This window comes from Monodon monoceros, unplaced genomic scaffold, assembly GCF_005190385.1.
Source record: "Monodon monoceros isolate NGI ecotype Baffin Bay Population unplaced genomic scaffold, NGI_Narwhal_1 Super_Scaffold_6, whole genome shotgun sequence".
Lineage (NCBI taxonomy): Eukaryota > Metazoa > Chordata > Mammalia > Artiodactyla > Monodontidae > Monodon > Monodon monoceros.
The window spans coordinates 42,196,114-42,211,086 of record NW_021703783.1 but is presented as its reverse complement, the minus strand read 5'-3'; positions in this window follow the sequence as shown (position 1 = coordinate 42,211,086).

Below are 14,973 nucleotides of genomic sequence, written 5' to 3'. Positions count from 1 at the left end.
CATCCATGTTGCTGCAAATGGCATTATTTCCTTCTTTTTTATGGCTGGGTAGTATTTCATTGTATATAAGTGCCACATCTTCTTTATCCATTCCTCTGTTGATGGACATTTATGTTGTTTCCATGTCTTGGCTATTGTGAACAGTGCACGTATCTTTTTGAATTATATGCCTAGGAGTGGGATTGCTGGATCATATGGAAATTCTATTTTCAGTTTTCTGAGTCAGTGTTTAAGTTTATACTAATCTCATCTTCTTATCAAAGTGCTATCTATTTTGGTCAGGGAAAGGTTTCCTGAGCATAACATTAAAGGCAGAAAACATATATAACAAAGGATTTATATTTTATTATATAAAGAGCTCTTGCAAATCAACATGAAAAGACAACCTCTCCAATAGAAAGATAGGCAAAATCCAAAAAGAGACAATTCCAATTGATATGGTCAGGTTTAAGTTCCAACCACCATGCTATTTGTTTTCTACTTGTCCTATCCATTTTTACTTCTTTATTCCTGCTCACCTTGGACTATTTTTAGTATTTCATTTTATCTCCTATTATTAATTATATTTCTTTATTTTTTTCAGTAGTTGCTCTAGGGTTTACGATATGTATCTTTTTTTTTTTTTTGCGGTACGCGGGCCTCTCACTGTTGTGGCCTCTCCCGTTGCAGAGCACAGGCTCCGGACGCGCAGGCTCAGCGGCCATGGCTCACGGGCCCAGCCGCTCCGCAGCATGTGGGATCTTCCCGGACCGGGGCACGAACCCGTGTCCCCTGCATCGGCAGGTGGACTCTCAACCACTGCGCCACCAGGGAAGCCCAGCTTGCGGGATCTTAGTTCCCTGGCCAGGGATAGAACCTGGGCCACAGAAGTAAAAGCACTGAGTCCTAACCACCGTACCACCAAGGAACTCCCTAAATTTTTAAAATGTCTTTTATATTTACCCACATGCTTACTATTTCCATGCCCTTAATTCTTTTGTGTAGATCTGTTTCCACTTGGTATCATCTTTCTTCAATCTGAAGAACCTCCTTTAATGGTTCTCGTAATGCAAGTGATATATATATATATATAATTTATTTTATTATTTATTTATTTTGGCTGCGTTGGGTCTTTTGTTGCTGCACATGGGCTTTCTCTAGTTGCAGTAAGTGGGGGTTACTCTTCTTTGCGGTGCACGGGCTTCTCATTGCGGTGGCTTCTCTTGTTGTGGAGCATGGGCTCTAGGCACGTGGGCTTCGGTAGTTGTGGCTCACAGGCTCAATAGTTGTGGCTTGTGGGCTCTAGAGCGCAGGCTCAACAGTTGTGGCTCACGGGCTTAGTTGCTTCGTGGCATGTGGGATCTTCTGGGACCAGGGCACGAACCTGTGTCCCCTGCATTGGCAGGCGGATTCTTAATCACTGCACCACCAGGGAAGCCCGCAAGTGATATATATTTTTTCAGCTTTCGTTTGTTTTAAAATTTCTTCTTTGCTTTCATTTTTAATGGGTACTTCCACTGGGTATAGAATTCTAGATTGATACCTTTTTCATTTAGTACTTTTAAGGGTATAATTCCGTTGTTTTCTGTCTTGAATTGTCTCTGAAGAGAGTTAATGGTTATTCTTATATTTGCTTCCATATACATAATGATCTTTTTCTCTGGCTTCTTTTCAGACGTCCTTTTTCTCATTGGTTTTCAGCAATTTTATTAATGCTGTGTCTTGATATAGTTTTCTTTGTGTTTATACTGCTTGTGGTTCATCAAACATTTTGATCTGGGTGTGTTGATATTGTCTTCATTAAATATGGTGAATTTTTTGCCATTATTTCTTCAAATATCCTTTTCTGTTCCTATTGTTTTCCAGTACTCCAAGTCACATGTATGGTAGTGTACTTGATATTGCCCAACAGGTCACTGAGGCTCTGTTCATTTTTCCCCCTTTCTTTTCTTTCTATGCTTCACTTTAGATAGTTCTTATTTCTATGTCTTCAAGTTCACTGATCTTTCAACTGTGTTGTGTAATTTGTTGTTAGGGCCATACAGTGGTATTTTTCATTTCTTTTATGTAGTCTCTATTTCTTTCCTCATTTTATTTATTGTTTTCTTTTCTCTTGAACTAATAATAGGTGTTGAAAAATTCTTATCCACTAATTCCATAACTTCTGTCATTTCTGGTTCTATTTTTTTTAAATTTCAGCATTATTGTGGTTTTTTTAATTTATTATTTTTATACAGCAGGTTCTTATTAGTTATCCGTTTTATACATATTAGTGTATATATGTCAATCCCAATCTCCCAATTCATCACACCACCACCACCACCCCCGCCCCCGCCACTTTCCCGACTTGGTGTTCATACATTTGTTCTCTACATCTGTGTCTCTGTTTCTGCCCTGCAAACTGGTTCATCTGTACCATTTTTCTAGATTCCACATATATGCATTAATATGCGTTAATATTTGTTATTCTCTGACTTACTTCACTCTGTATGACAGTCTTGATCCATCCACCTCTCTACAAATGACCCAATTTCGTTCCTTTTTATGGCTGAGTAATATTCCATTGTATATATGTACCACATCTTCTTTATCCATTCATCTCTTGATGGGCATTTAGGTTGCTTCCATGACCTGGCTATTGTAAATAGCACTGCAATGAACATTGGGGTGCATGTGTCTTTTTGAATTATGGTTTTCTCTGGGTATAGGCCCAGTAGTGGGATTGCTGGGTCATATGGTAATTCTATTTTTAGTTTTTTAAGGAACGTCCATACTGTTCTCCATAGTGGCTGTATCAATTTACATTCCCACCAACAGTGTAGGAGGGTTCCCTTTTCTCCACACCCTCTCCAGCATTTGTTGTTTGTAGATTTTCTGATGATGCCCATTCTAACTGGTGTGAGGTGATACCTCATTGTAGTTTTGATTTGCATTTCTCTAATAATTAGTGATGTTGAGCAGCTTTTCATAAGCTTCTTGGCCATCTGTATGTCTTCTTTGGAGAAAAGTCTGTTTAGGTCTTCTGCCCATTTTTGGATTGGGTTGTTTGTTTTTTTTAATATTGAGCTGCATGAGCTGTTTATATATTTTGGAGATTAAACCTTTGTCCGTTGATTTGTTTGCAAATATTTTCTCCCATTCTGAGGGTTGTCTTTTCGTCTTGTTTATAGTTTCCTTTGCTGTGTAAAAGCTTTTAAGTTTCATTATGTCCCATTGGTTTATTTTTGTTTTTATTTCCATTACTCTAGGAGTTGGATCAAAAAAGATCTTGCTGTGATTTATGTCAAAGAGTGTTCTTCCTATGTTTTCCTCTAAGAGTTTTATAGTGTCCAGTCTTACATTTAGGTCTCTAGTCCATTTTGAGTTTATTTTTGTGTATGGTGTTAGTGAGTGTTCTAATTTCATTCTTTTACATGTAGCTGTCCAGTTTTCCCAGCACCACTTATTGAAGAGACTGTCTTTTCTCCATTGTGTATCTTTGCCTCCTTTGTCATAGATTAGTTGACCTTAGGTGCATGGGTTTATCTCTGGGCTTTCTATCCTGTTCCATTGATCTATATTTCTGTTTTGTGCCAGTACCATGTTGTCTTGATTACTGTAGCTTTGTAGTATAGTCTGAAGTCAGGGAGCCTGATTCCTCCGGCTCCATTTTTTTCCTCAAAATGGCTTTGGCTATTCAGGGTCTTTTAGGTCTCCATACAAATTTTAAGATTTTTTGTTCTAGTTCTGTAAAAAATGCTATTGGTAATTTGATAGGGATTGCACTGAATCTGTAGATTGCTTTGGGTAGTATAGTCATTTCACAATATTGATTCTTCCAATCCAAGAACATCTCTCCATCTGTTGGTAGCATCTTTAATTTTTTTCATCAGTGTCTTATAGTTTTCTGCATACAGGTCTTTTGTCTCCCTAGGTAGGTTTATTCCTAGGTATTTTATTCATTTTGTTGGAATGGTAAATGGGAGTGTTTCCTTAACTTCTCTTTCAGATTTTTCATCATTAGTGTATAGGAATGCAAGAGATTTCTGTGCATTAATTTTGTATCCTGCAACTTTACCAAATTCACTGATTAGCTCTAGTAGTTTTCTGGTGGCATCTTTAGGATTCTCTATGTATAGTATTATGTCATCTGCAAAGAGTGACAGTTTTACTTCTTCTTTTCCCATTTGTATTCCTTTTATTTCTTTTTCTTCTCTGATTGCCGTGGCTAGGACTTCCAAAACTATGTTGAATAATAGTGGTGAGAGTAGACATCTTTGTCTTGTTCCTGATCTTAGAGGAAATGCTTTCAGCTTTTCACTATTGAGAATGATGTTTGCTGTGGGTTTGTTGTATATGGCCTTTATTATGTTGAGATAGGTTTCTCTATGCCTACTTTCTTGAGAGTTTTTATCATAAATGGGTGTTGCATTTTGTCAAAAGCTCTTTCTGCATCTATTGAGATGATCATATGGTTTTTATCCTTCAATTTGTTAATATGGTCTGTCACATTGATTGATTTGCATATATTGAAGAATCCTTGCATCCCTGGGATAAATCCCACTTGATCATGGTATATGATCCTTTTAATGTGTTGTTGGATTCTGTTTGCTAATATTTTGTTGAGGATTTTTGCATCTATATTCATGAGTGGTATTGGTCTGTGATTTTCTTTTTTTATAGTATCTTTGTCTGATTTTGGTATCAGGGTGATGGTGGCCTCATAGAATGAGTTTGGGAGTGTTCCTTCCTCTGCAATTTTTTGGAAGAGTTTGAGAAGCATGGGTGTTAGCTCTTCTCTAAATGTTTGATAGAATTCACCATGAAGCCATCTGGTCCTGGACTTTTGTTTGTTGGAAGATTTTTAATACAGTTTCAATTTCATTACTTGTGATTTGTCTGTTCATATTTTCTATTTCTTCCTGTTTCAGTCTTGGAAGGTTATACTTTTCTAAGAATTTGTCCATTTCTTCCAGGTTGTCCATTTTATTGGCATAGAGTTGCTTGTAGTAGTCTCTTAGGATGCTTTGTATTTCTGCGGTGTCTGTTGTAACTTCTCCTTTTTCATTTCTAATTTTATTGATTTGAGTCCTCTCCCTCTTTTTCTTGATGAGTCTGGCTAATGGTTTATCAACTTTGTTTATCTTCTTAAAGAACCAGCTTTTAGTTTTATTGATCTTTGCTATTGTTTTCTTTGTTTCTATTTCATTTATTTATGCTCTGATCTTTATGATTTCTTTCCTTCTACTAACTTTGGGGGTTTTCTTGGTTCTTCTTCCTCTAATTGCTTTAGATGTAAGGTTAGGTTCTTCATTTGAGATTTTTCTTGTTTCTTGAGGTAGGCTTGTATTGCCATAAACTTCCCTCTTAGAACTGTTCTTGCTGCATCCCATAGGATTTGGATCGTCGTGTTTTCATTGTAATTTGTCTCTAAGTGTTTTTTGATTTCCTCTTTGATTTCTTCAGTGATCTCTTGGTTATTTAGTAACGTATTGTTTAGCCTCCATGTGTTTGTGTTTTTTATGTTTTTTTCCCTGTCATTGATTTCTAATCTCATAGCATTGTGGTCAGAAAAGATGCTTGATATGATTTCAATTTTCTTAAACTTACTGAGGCTTGATTTGTGACCCAAGATGTGATCTATCCTGGAGAATGTTCCGTGTGCACTTGAGAAGAAAGTGTAATCTTCTGTTTTTGGATGAAATGTTCTATAAATATCAATTAAATCTATCTAGTCTATTGTGTCATTTAAAGCTTGTGTTTCCTTATTAATTTTCTGTTTGGATGATCTGTCCATTGGTGTAAGTGAGGTGTTAAAGTCCCCCACTATTACTGTGCTACTGTCGATTTCCTCTTTTATAGCTGTTAGCCGTTGCCTTATGTATTGAGGTCTCCTATGTTGGGTGCATATATGTTTATAATTGTTATATATTCTTCTTGGATTGATCCCTTGATCATTATGTAGTGTCCTTCCTTGTCTCTTATAACATTCTTTATTTTAAAATCTATTTTATCTGATATGAGTATTGCTACTCCAGCTTTCTTTTGATTTCCATTTGCATGGAATATCTTTTTCCATCCCCTCACTTTCAGTCTGTATGTGTCCCTAGGTCTGAAGTCGGTCTCTTGTAGACAGCATGTATATGGGTCTCGTTTTTGTGTCCATTCAGCAAGTCTCTGTCTTTTGGTTGGAGCATTTAATTCATTCACATTTAAGGTAATTATCAATGTTTATGTTCCTATGACCATTTTCTTAATTGTTTTGGGTTTGTTTTTGTAGGTCCTTTTCTTTCCTTGTGTTTCCCACTTAGAGAAATTCCTTTAGCATTTGTTGTAGAGCTGGTTTGGTGGTGCTGAATTCTCTTAGCTTTTACTTGTCTCTAAAGCATTTGATTTCTCCATCGAATCTGAATGAGATCCTTGCCGGGTAGAGTAATCTTGGTTGTAGGTTCTTCCCTTTCATCACTTTAAGTATATCATGCCACTCCCTTCTGGCTTGTAGAGTTTCTGCTGAGAAATCAGCTGTTGACCTTATGGGAGTTCCTTTGTATGTTATTTGTCGTTTTTCCCTTGTTGCTTTCAATAATTTTTCTTTGTCTTTAATTTTTTCCAATTTGATTACTGTGTATCTCCACGTGTTTCTCCTTGGGTTTATCCTGCCTGGGACTCTCTGCACTTCCTGGACTTGGGTGGCTATTTCCTTTCCCATGTTAGGGAAGTTTTCAACTATAATCTCTTCAAATATTTTCTCGGGTCCTTTCTCTCTCTTTTCTCCTTCTGGGACCCCTATAATGTGAATGTTGTTGTGTTTAATGTCCCAGAGGTCTCTTAGGCTGTCTTCATTTCTTTTCTTTAGTCTGTTCCACAGCAGTGAATTCCACCATTCTGTCTTCCAGGGCACTTATCCGTTATTCTGCCTCAGTTATTCTGCTATTGATTCCTTCTAGTGTATTTTTCATTTCAGTTATTGTATTGTTCACCCCTGTTTGTTTGTTCTTTAATTCTTCTAGGTCTTTGTTAAACATTTCTTGCATCTTCTTGATCTTTGCCTCCATTCTTTTTCCAAGGTCCTGGATCATCTTCTCTATCATTATTCTGAATTCTTTTTCTGGAAGGTTGCCTATCTCCACTTCATTTAGTTGTTTTTCTGGGGTTTTATCTTTTTCCTTCATCTGGTACATAGCCCTCTGTCTTTTCATCTTGTCTATCTTTTTGTGAATGTCTCTGGGTCTATTTTTATTGTCTGATTTTTCTGCTGGCTATAGATCTCATTTTCCCTTTTTATGTTATTTATTTACTTATTTATTTATTTGATGGTTGCAAGGAGTACGTCTAGTAATTTTTTTTTTTTTGCGGTATGCGGGCCTCTCACTGTTGTGGCCTCTCCCGTTGCAGAGCACAGGGTCCGGATGTGCAGGCTAAGAGGCCATGGATCACAGGCCCAGTCGCTCCGTGGCATGTGGGATCTTCCCAGACCAGGACACGAACCCGCGTCCCCTGCATCGGCAGGTGGACTCCCAACCACTGCACCACCAGAGAAGCCCTATCTAGTAATTTTTTATTAGATGCTGGACATTGTGAATGTTACATTGTTGAGTTTCTAGATTTTATTTCCTTCCTTTAAAGAGTGTTGGGCTTTGTTCTGACAGGCAGCTAATTTACTTGAATATCAGCTTGATACTTTTGAGGCATGTTTTTAAACTTTGTTAGGGTAGGTCTAGGGTAGCTTTACTCTCAGGCTTGTAGGTGCCCTACTCCTAAGGCATAGCTTTTTTGAAGTCTCTACTGAATGCTCTTGAGTATTCAACAACGTCTCTTCAGTCTGACTGGTTGGAAGTCTAATTTTCCCATCCCTGTGTAAGTGCCAGTAATTATACACTTTGTAATTCTTCAGCAGTCATTTTTTTACCTGATAGTTGATTTTTGGCCAGTTTCATGGAGTCTCCCCTCTCACTCCCATTCATGAGCAGTCTATTGTTCAGTCAAAGACTCACAGGGCCACTATGAAAATTTGTGGAGCTCTTTCTTCACATAGCTCTCTTCTCTCTAGTACTCTCTTCCACAGAATCACACCTCTTCAGCCTTCCCAAAATCTAATCTCTGTCCCTTTATCTCAGCAGAACCACTGTACTCTGCTTGGATTTCCCATTCCTGTGATATTGTCTGGAATGTATCTCTGGTCAGATAGTTGGGAGAATTGAAAGGCTCACATAATTTGTTTTCTTTCCTTTTCTCTCACGGATTGTAATCCTGTGTTGCTTTTGCCCAATATCCGAAAACAGTTCATCTATTTTGTACAGTTTTCTAGTTTTTTTTTTAATTAAATGGTGGGACGGCTAATTTGTCGGATTACTTTGCCATGTAGAAATAAACAGACAATTCAATTTTCACTGGATATAGAATTATAGGTTGACATTTTTTTTTTTCAGTACTTCAAAGATGTCATTCCATTGTCTTCTGACTTGCACTGCTATCTTTGTTTTTCCAAATATAGTGTGTCTTTATCAGGAATGAAAAGTAAAACAACAATAGGATATACTTGATTATTATGTTGTTAAAACAAAAAAAGAGTATAGTGATCATAAGTACCAGAGAAATGGGCACAGTCATACTTCTGCTGGTGCAAATTGTTAAAGTCTTCTTGTAGGGACAATTTGTCAAAAATATTAAAGGCCTATAGCCAAAGATCAGGAAAAGCCCAAGTTTCCATCAGCAGATAAATGGATAAAGAAAATGTGATATATGCATATAATGGAATGTTATTCAGCCATAAAATGAATAAAATTCTGACATATGCCAAAAATGGATGAATCTCGGTAACATCACGCAAGTGAAAGAAGCCAGACACAAAAAAGGACAAATATTATATGATTCCACTTAAATGAGGTACCTATAATAGGAAAATTCATAGAGATAATAGGTAGAGTAGAGATTAACAGGGGCTGGGAGAAGTGGAATGAGGAGTTACTGTTTTACGGGTAGAGAGTTTTTGCTTGAGTTGATGAAAAAGTTCTGGAAATAGATAGTGGTGATAGTTACACAGTGTTGTAAATGTACTTAATGCCATTGCATTTTTACTTATAAAATGATTAAAATGTGTATATTTTACAACAAATTTAAAAAATGTTAATGAGAGGCCTAAAAAAGATTTTTTTTTTTGGACAGAGAAATTATTCTTGCAAGAAATTGTCCTAAGGAAAATACAAGGAGGTATGTAGAGATTTAGTCACAAGGATGTTTTGTTAACAGTGTTTTTACAAAAACAAAATGAGAAAAAATAACACAAAAATAAAGAATACAATTGTTTTTTGGCCGTAGCACATGGCTTGTGGGATCTTAATTCTCCAACCAGGGCTTGAACCTGGGCCCTCAGCAGTGAAAGTGTGGAGTCCTAACCACTGGACCACCAGAGAATTCCCAAGAGTACAATTTTAATGTCCCCGAACAAGCCATTGATGAAATATACTATGATGTATAACAGACTGCCATAGAGAAATTTAAAAAAACAACTATGTTCTTTTTAAGAAGAACAATTGATTACATGGAAAGACTAAGAGGAGATACTGCAAGATGTTAGTGGTGGTTATTTCTGGGCAGTGGGATTATAGAGGATTTTTCTTTTCTTTTATGTAATTTTTATGTTCTAAATTTATTACAGTAAATATGCATTTTTAATAAAGTAAAAATTGAAGTTTGTTTTATTATTTATTTATTTATAGCTGTGTCGGGTCTTAGTTGCGGCACAGGGGATCTTCATGAGGTATGTGGGATCTTTCGTTGTGGAGCAGGCTCTTCACTATGGTGCACAGGCTTCTTTCTAGTTGTGGCTCGTGGGCTTCTCTCTAGTTGTGGTGTGCGGGTTTTCTCACTCTAGCTGTGGCTGGGGGGGCTCCAGGGCATGTGGGTTCTGTAGTTGTGGCGCGTGGGGTCCAGAGCGTGAGGGCTCTGTAGTTCGCGGCAAGCGGGCTCTCTCTTTGAGGCGCACGAGCCCAGTAGTTGTGGCGCACTGGCTTAGTTGCCCCTCGGCACGTAGGATCTCAGTTCCCCCACCAGGGATCAAACCCGTGTCCCCTGCATTGGATGGCTGATTCTTTACCCCTGGAGCACCAGGGAAGTCCCTGAAGTTTATTTTAAAATGTTTTATCCTTCAGAGATCAGCTGAGAAGTTATTCATCTGTTAACTGTTCTCAGAATCTTCCAACTGAAAATGGTTGTTTCCGTCTCCAAATTCTATAGCCTCTTACATGTTTATCATGGTACTTATCAAATAGGCCCATGTATTAAAGTAATTTAAGAGTCTGGTTTACCTCTCCTGCTCAGCACACATGAGACTACCCTACCAGGCACTACCTAAATCAGGAATATTGGTCCCCAGCCTTTTTGGCACCAGGGACTGGTTTTGTGGAAGACAGTTTTTCCACGGATGGCAGGGGTTGGAGGATGGTTCAGGTGGTAATGCGAACGATGGGAGCGACAGATGAAGCTTCGCTCACTAGCTCACCGCTCACCTCCAGCTGTGTGGCCTGGTTCCTAACAAAACTACAGTGAAGTATCACCTCACACCAGTTAGAATGGGCATCATCAGAAAATCTACAAACAACACATGCTGGAGAGGGTGTGGAGAAAAGGGAACCCTCTTGCACTGTTGGTGGGAATGTAAATTGATACAGCCACTATGGAGAACTGATCTAGAGAAAGGGTTGGGTCTTCCTGAGTTCAGGTATTTCTAAGGTTAATGATATTTGAATGGATTATTTAACCTAATTTAGAAACATGAAATTATTGGGAAGAACAACACTTTATAAACTACTTATATATTCAGCAAGCAGTTAACGTAGACAGACATAGAATTAGTTCCAAGTGTGTTTTTGTTTAATGTAAATCCCTCTGCTTAGAGTTCCTCTCCTTGGGTGGCAAGCTTGTTTTAATTGGATTGTACAAACAATATTTTATCTAGCAATAATGTCCCAGATAATAATGTGCAGGCTGTAACAATGCTAAAACACTCAAATACAAACACAGATTCAGTGAATTATAGTTCCTAATGTGCAACGTAAGGTACAGTGATTTCTGGTCCACTTGTTTCTGCCCTTGGTATAAACATTTTTGCATTTTTTACATACTTATTCCTGCTAGATTGGAAGCCCCTCATGGCAGTAGAAACAGGGCTAGTTTTATTCGTATCTGAATTCCTGGTTCTTGGTACCTAGTGCATAATGAAACACAATATAGATGTTTGTTTGTTGAATGACTCTAGTCACTAGGGTTCAGACCTAGAAGACCTGGGTTCAAATCTCAGTTCCACTTGCCATGGGCAAAACTTAGTTGATCTGAATGTTACTTTGCTCCACTATAAAAATAAGAATAATGATAGGGCTTCCCTGGTGGCGCAGTGGTTGGGAGTCCGCCTGCCGATGCAGGGGGTGCAGGTTCGTGCCCCGGTCTGGGAGGATCGCATGCCGCAGAGCGGCTGGGCCCGTGGGCCGTGAGCCAGAGCCTGTGCTCCGCGGCGGGAGAGGCCACAGCAGTGAGAGGCCCGCGTACCGCAAAAAAAAAAAAAAAAAAGAATAATGATAAAACCTAGTCTGCAACATTGTTATTATGAGAATTAAATGAGATAAGGAATATGAAGGCTTTTTAAACTGTCAGTCCCATGATAAAGTTATTATTAATGAAGTTTTGAAGTAGAGAACTGATGGTAAGATCATGGAATAACCAGGAGAGACCAGATATATGCCTCTCAAAAGACCTCAACAAGATGGTATTAATTTTCTTGGTGTGTTTACCATGGCCAGGATCTTGCAAATAACCCCACAGGGTCAGACATCTGGTTTTGTCAGCACAGAGAGGAGATCTTGGGGTCAGACTCATATTAGTCAAGCTCACAAGACTTGCATAAACCAGAATATATAAACTATAGTGTCAATTTACCAATTTACACATACTACATCTGCCATGAGAAACAGAATACTTGGGTCAGCACAACCAGCCCTCTACCTTCCCACAAACATTGCTCCTGATTTGGTTCACCAAATTATATTCAGAAGGTCTCTTGGTGAACATGCATGTTTCCCATGACTGCTGTAACAAATTGCCACAAACATGGTGACTTAAAACAGCGAAAACTTATGCTCTCACAATTCTGGATCCCAGAAGTTCAAAATCAGTGTCACTGGATCAAAAGCAAGGTGCAGCAAAGGAGCACTCCCCTCAGAGGCTGTAAGGGAGATTCTATTCCTGGCCTTTTCCAGCTTCTGGTGGTCGCCAGCATTCCCTAGCTTGTGACAGCATCCCTCCAGTCTCTGCCTCTGTCTTCGCACTGTCTTCTCTTATTTGTATGTGAAATCTCCCTTTCTCTCTGTTTTGTAAGGATACATCTGATTGCATTTAGTGCCCACTCAGATAATCCAAAATAATCTCCTCTTCTCAAAATGCTTAATTTAATCACATCTGCAAAGTCCTCCCCCACTTTTTTTTTGCCGTATAAGGTAATAAGTTCCAGGGATTCAGAGATGGGTGTCTTTTTCGGGAGGCACATTTTCCAACCTACTGCAGGATGGAAATTGGGATTTGAAAAGTAAATTATACTACTAGAAAGACTGAAGGCATCAGACTACACTATGTGGTGCATTTACTTTCACAGTAGGAATGGCCTTGTCAAATGGCCTGAATACTCAAGTCTATTGCCAAGATTCATTTTCTCAATACAGTTCTTGGATGGCCATTGCCAGTGTCTGCTTCTGTGACTGCTATTTTTAAAATAATTTTTAAAAAATTAAAAAAATTTTGGCTGCATTGACCTTTCGTTGTGGCATGCAGACTTTCTCTAGCTGCGGCGAGCGGGGGCTACTCTTTGTTGCAGTGCGCGGGCTTCTTGTTGTGGTGGCTTCTCTTGTTGCAGAGCACGGGCTCTAGGCTCGTGGGCTTCAGTAGTTGTGGCACACGGGCTCAGTAGTTGTGGCTCATGGGCTGTAGAGCACCAGCGCAGTAGTTGTGGGGCACGAGCTTAGTTGCTCTGCGGCATGTGGGATCTACCCAGACCAGGGCTTGAACCCGTGTCCCCTGAATTGGCAGGCGGATTCTTAACCAATGCGCCACCAGGGAAGCCCCTGTGACTGCTTTTTAATGCCTCCATGACTAACAAAACTCCTTTCGATGGGCCTACTTTTTCTTTCCTCTTTTTCCTTTCTTTCTTTCTTCCTTTCTTTTTCCTTCTTTTTTTTCTTTCTTTTTTCTGTCTTGCCTGGGAACTATTCTGTTTCTTTAATTGGTGGCCTTGCCTACCTCTGTTATGATCCACTATCTGTCAATGTTTATAGTTTAATTCTTTTTTTTTTTTTTTTTTTGCTTCACTGCGCAGCTTGCAGGATTTTAGTTCCCCGACCAGGGATTGAACCTGGGCCACGGCAGTGAAAGCGTGGAATTCTAACCACTACGCCACCAGGGAACTCCCCTAATTCATTTCTCTTTAAATTGAAGTATAACTGAACTACAGCGCTATGTTAGTTCCAGGTGCACAAAATAGTTTCCATAGTTCTGTATGTTAGAAAATGATCACCACTATAGCATAGTTTTTAAAAATTAATTAATTAATCTATTTGGCTGCTCCAGGTCTTAGTTGCGGTATGTGGGATCTTTGTTGCTGAGTGCGGGATCTTCGTTGCAGCATGTGGGATCTTTCAGTTGCGGCCTGCGGGATCTAGTTCCTTGACCAGGGATCGAACCCAGGCCCCCTGGATTGGGAGCAAGAAGCCTTAACCACTGGACCTCCAGGGAAGTCCCATTAGCATGTTGAACTTTTCTTGTTTAAATTGCTATGTGGTTTCTCTTTCCTGGTTGGACCTGGACTGATACAATAACTCATCAGAACTACTCAGGCAAGGACTTTAAAGGAGCTATTATAACAATTCTGAATGAAGTAAAGAAAAATATGCTCATAATAAGTGGAAAATAGAAAATAGCAGAAGACTAGAAACTATAAAAAAGTACCAAATGAAAATTCTAGAACTGAAAAATACAGTATTTGAAATTTAAAAATCACTGAATGGACTTAATAGCAGTTTGGAGATAGGAAACATTCAGTGAACTTGAAGGTAGTTCAAGAGAAATGGTCCAGTGTGAAGAATACAGAGAAAAAGAAAACACTGAAAAATGTGAACAGAACTTCAGAAACCTATAATATCAGAAATCTAATATACATTAATTGGAGTCACAGGAGAGGAAAGAGAGAATGGGGTAGAAAACTCTGTGAAGAAATAATGGCTGAACACTTCCCAAATTTGGTGAAAGACATACATTTTCAGATCAAAGAAGCTCAGCAACGGTTAGTGGAAATGTAAATTGGTCAGCCACAGCGGAAAACATTATGGAGATTCCTCAAAAAACTAAAAATAGAACTACCATGCTACCCAGCAATTCCATGCTTAGGTATATATATATACACCCCAATGTTCATAGCAGCACTATTTGCCATAGCCAAGATGTGGAAGCAGGGCTTCCCTGGTGGCGCAGTGGTTGAGAGTCCGCCTGCCGATGCAGGGCACACGGGTTCGTGCCCCGGTCCGGGAAGATCCCACATGCCGCAGAGCGGCTAGGCCCGTGAGCCATGGCCGCTGAGCCTACACGTCCGGAGCCTGTGCTCCGCAACGGGAGAGGCCACAACAGTGAGAGGCCCATGTACCGCAAAAAAAAAAAAAAAAAAAAAGATGTGGAAGCAACCTAAGGGTCCATCAACAGATGAATGGATAAAGAAGATGTGCATATATATGTATACACACACACACAATGGAATACTACTCAGCCATAAAAAGAAATTTTGCCATTTGCAACAACATAGATGGACTTGGAGGGTATTATGCTAAGTGAAATAAATCAGACCAAGAAAGACAAATATATCACTTACATGTGGAATCTAAAAAAATAAAACTAGTGAATATAGCAAAAAAGAAACAGACTCACAGATATAGAGAACTAACTAGTGGTTACAAGTGGGGAGAGGGAAGAAGGGAGGGGCAA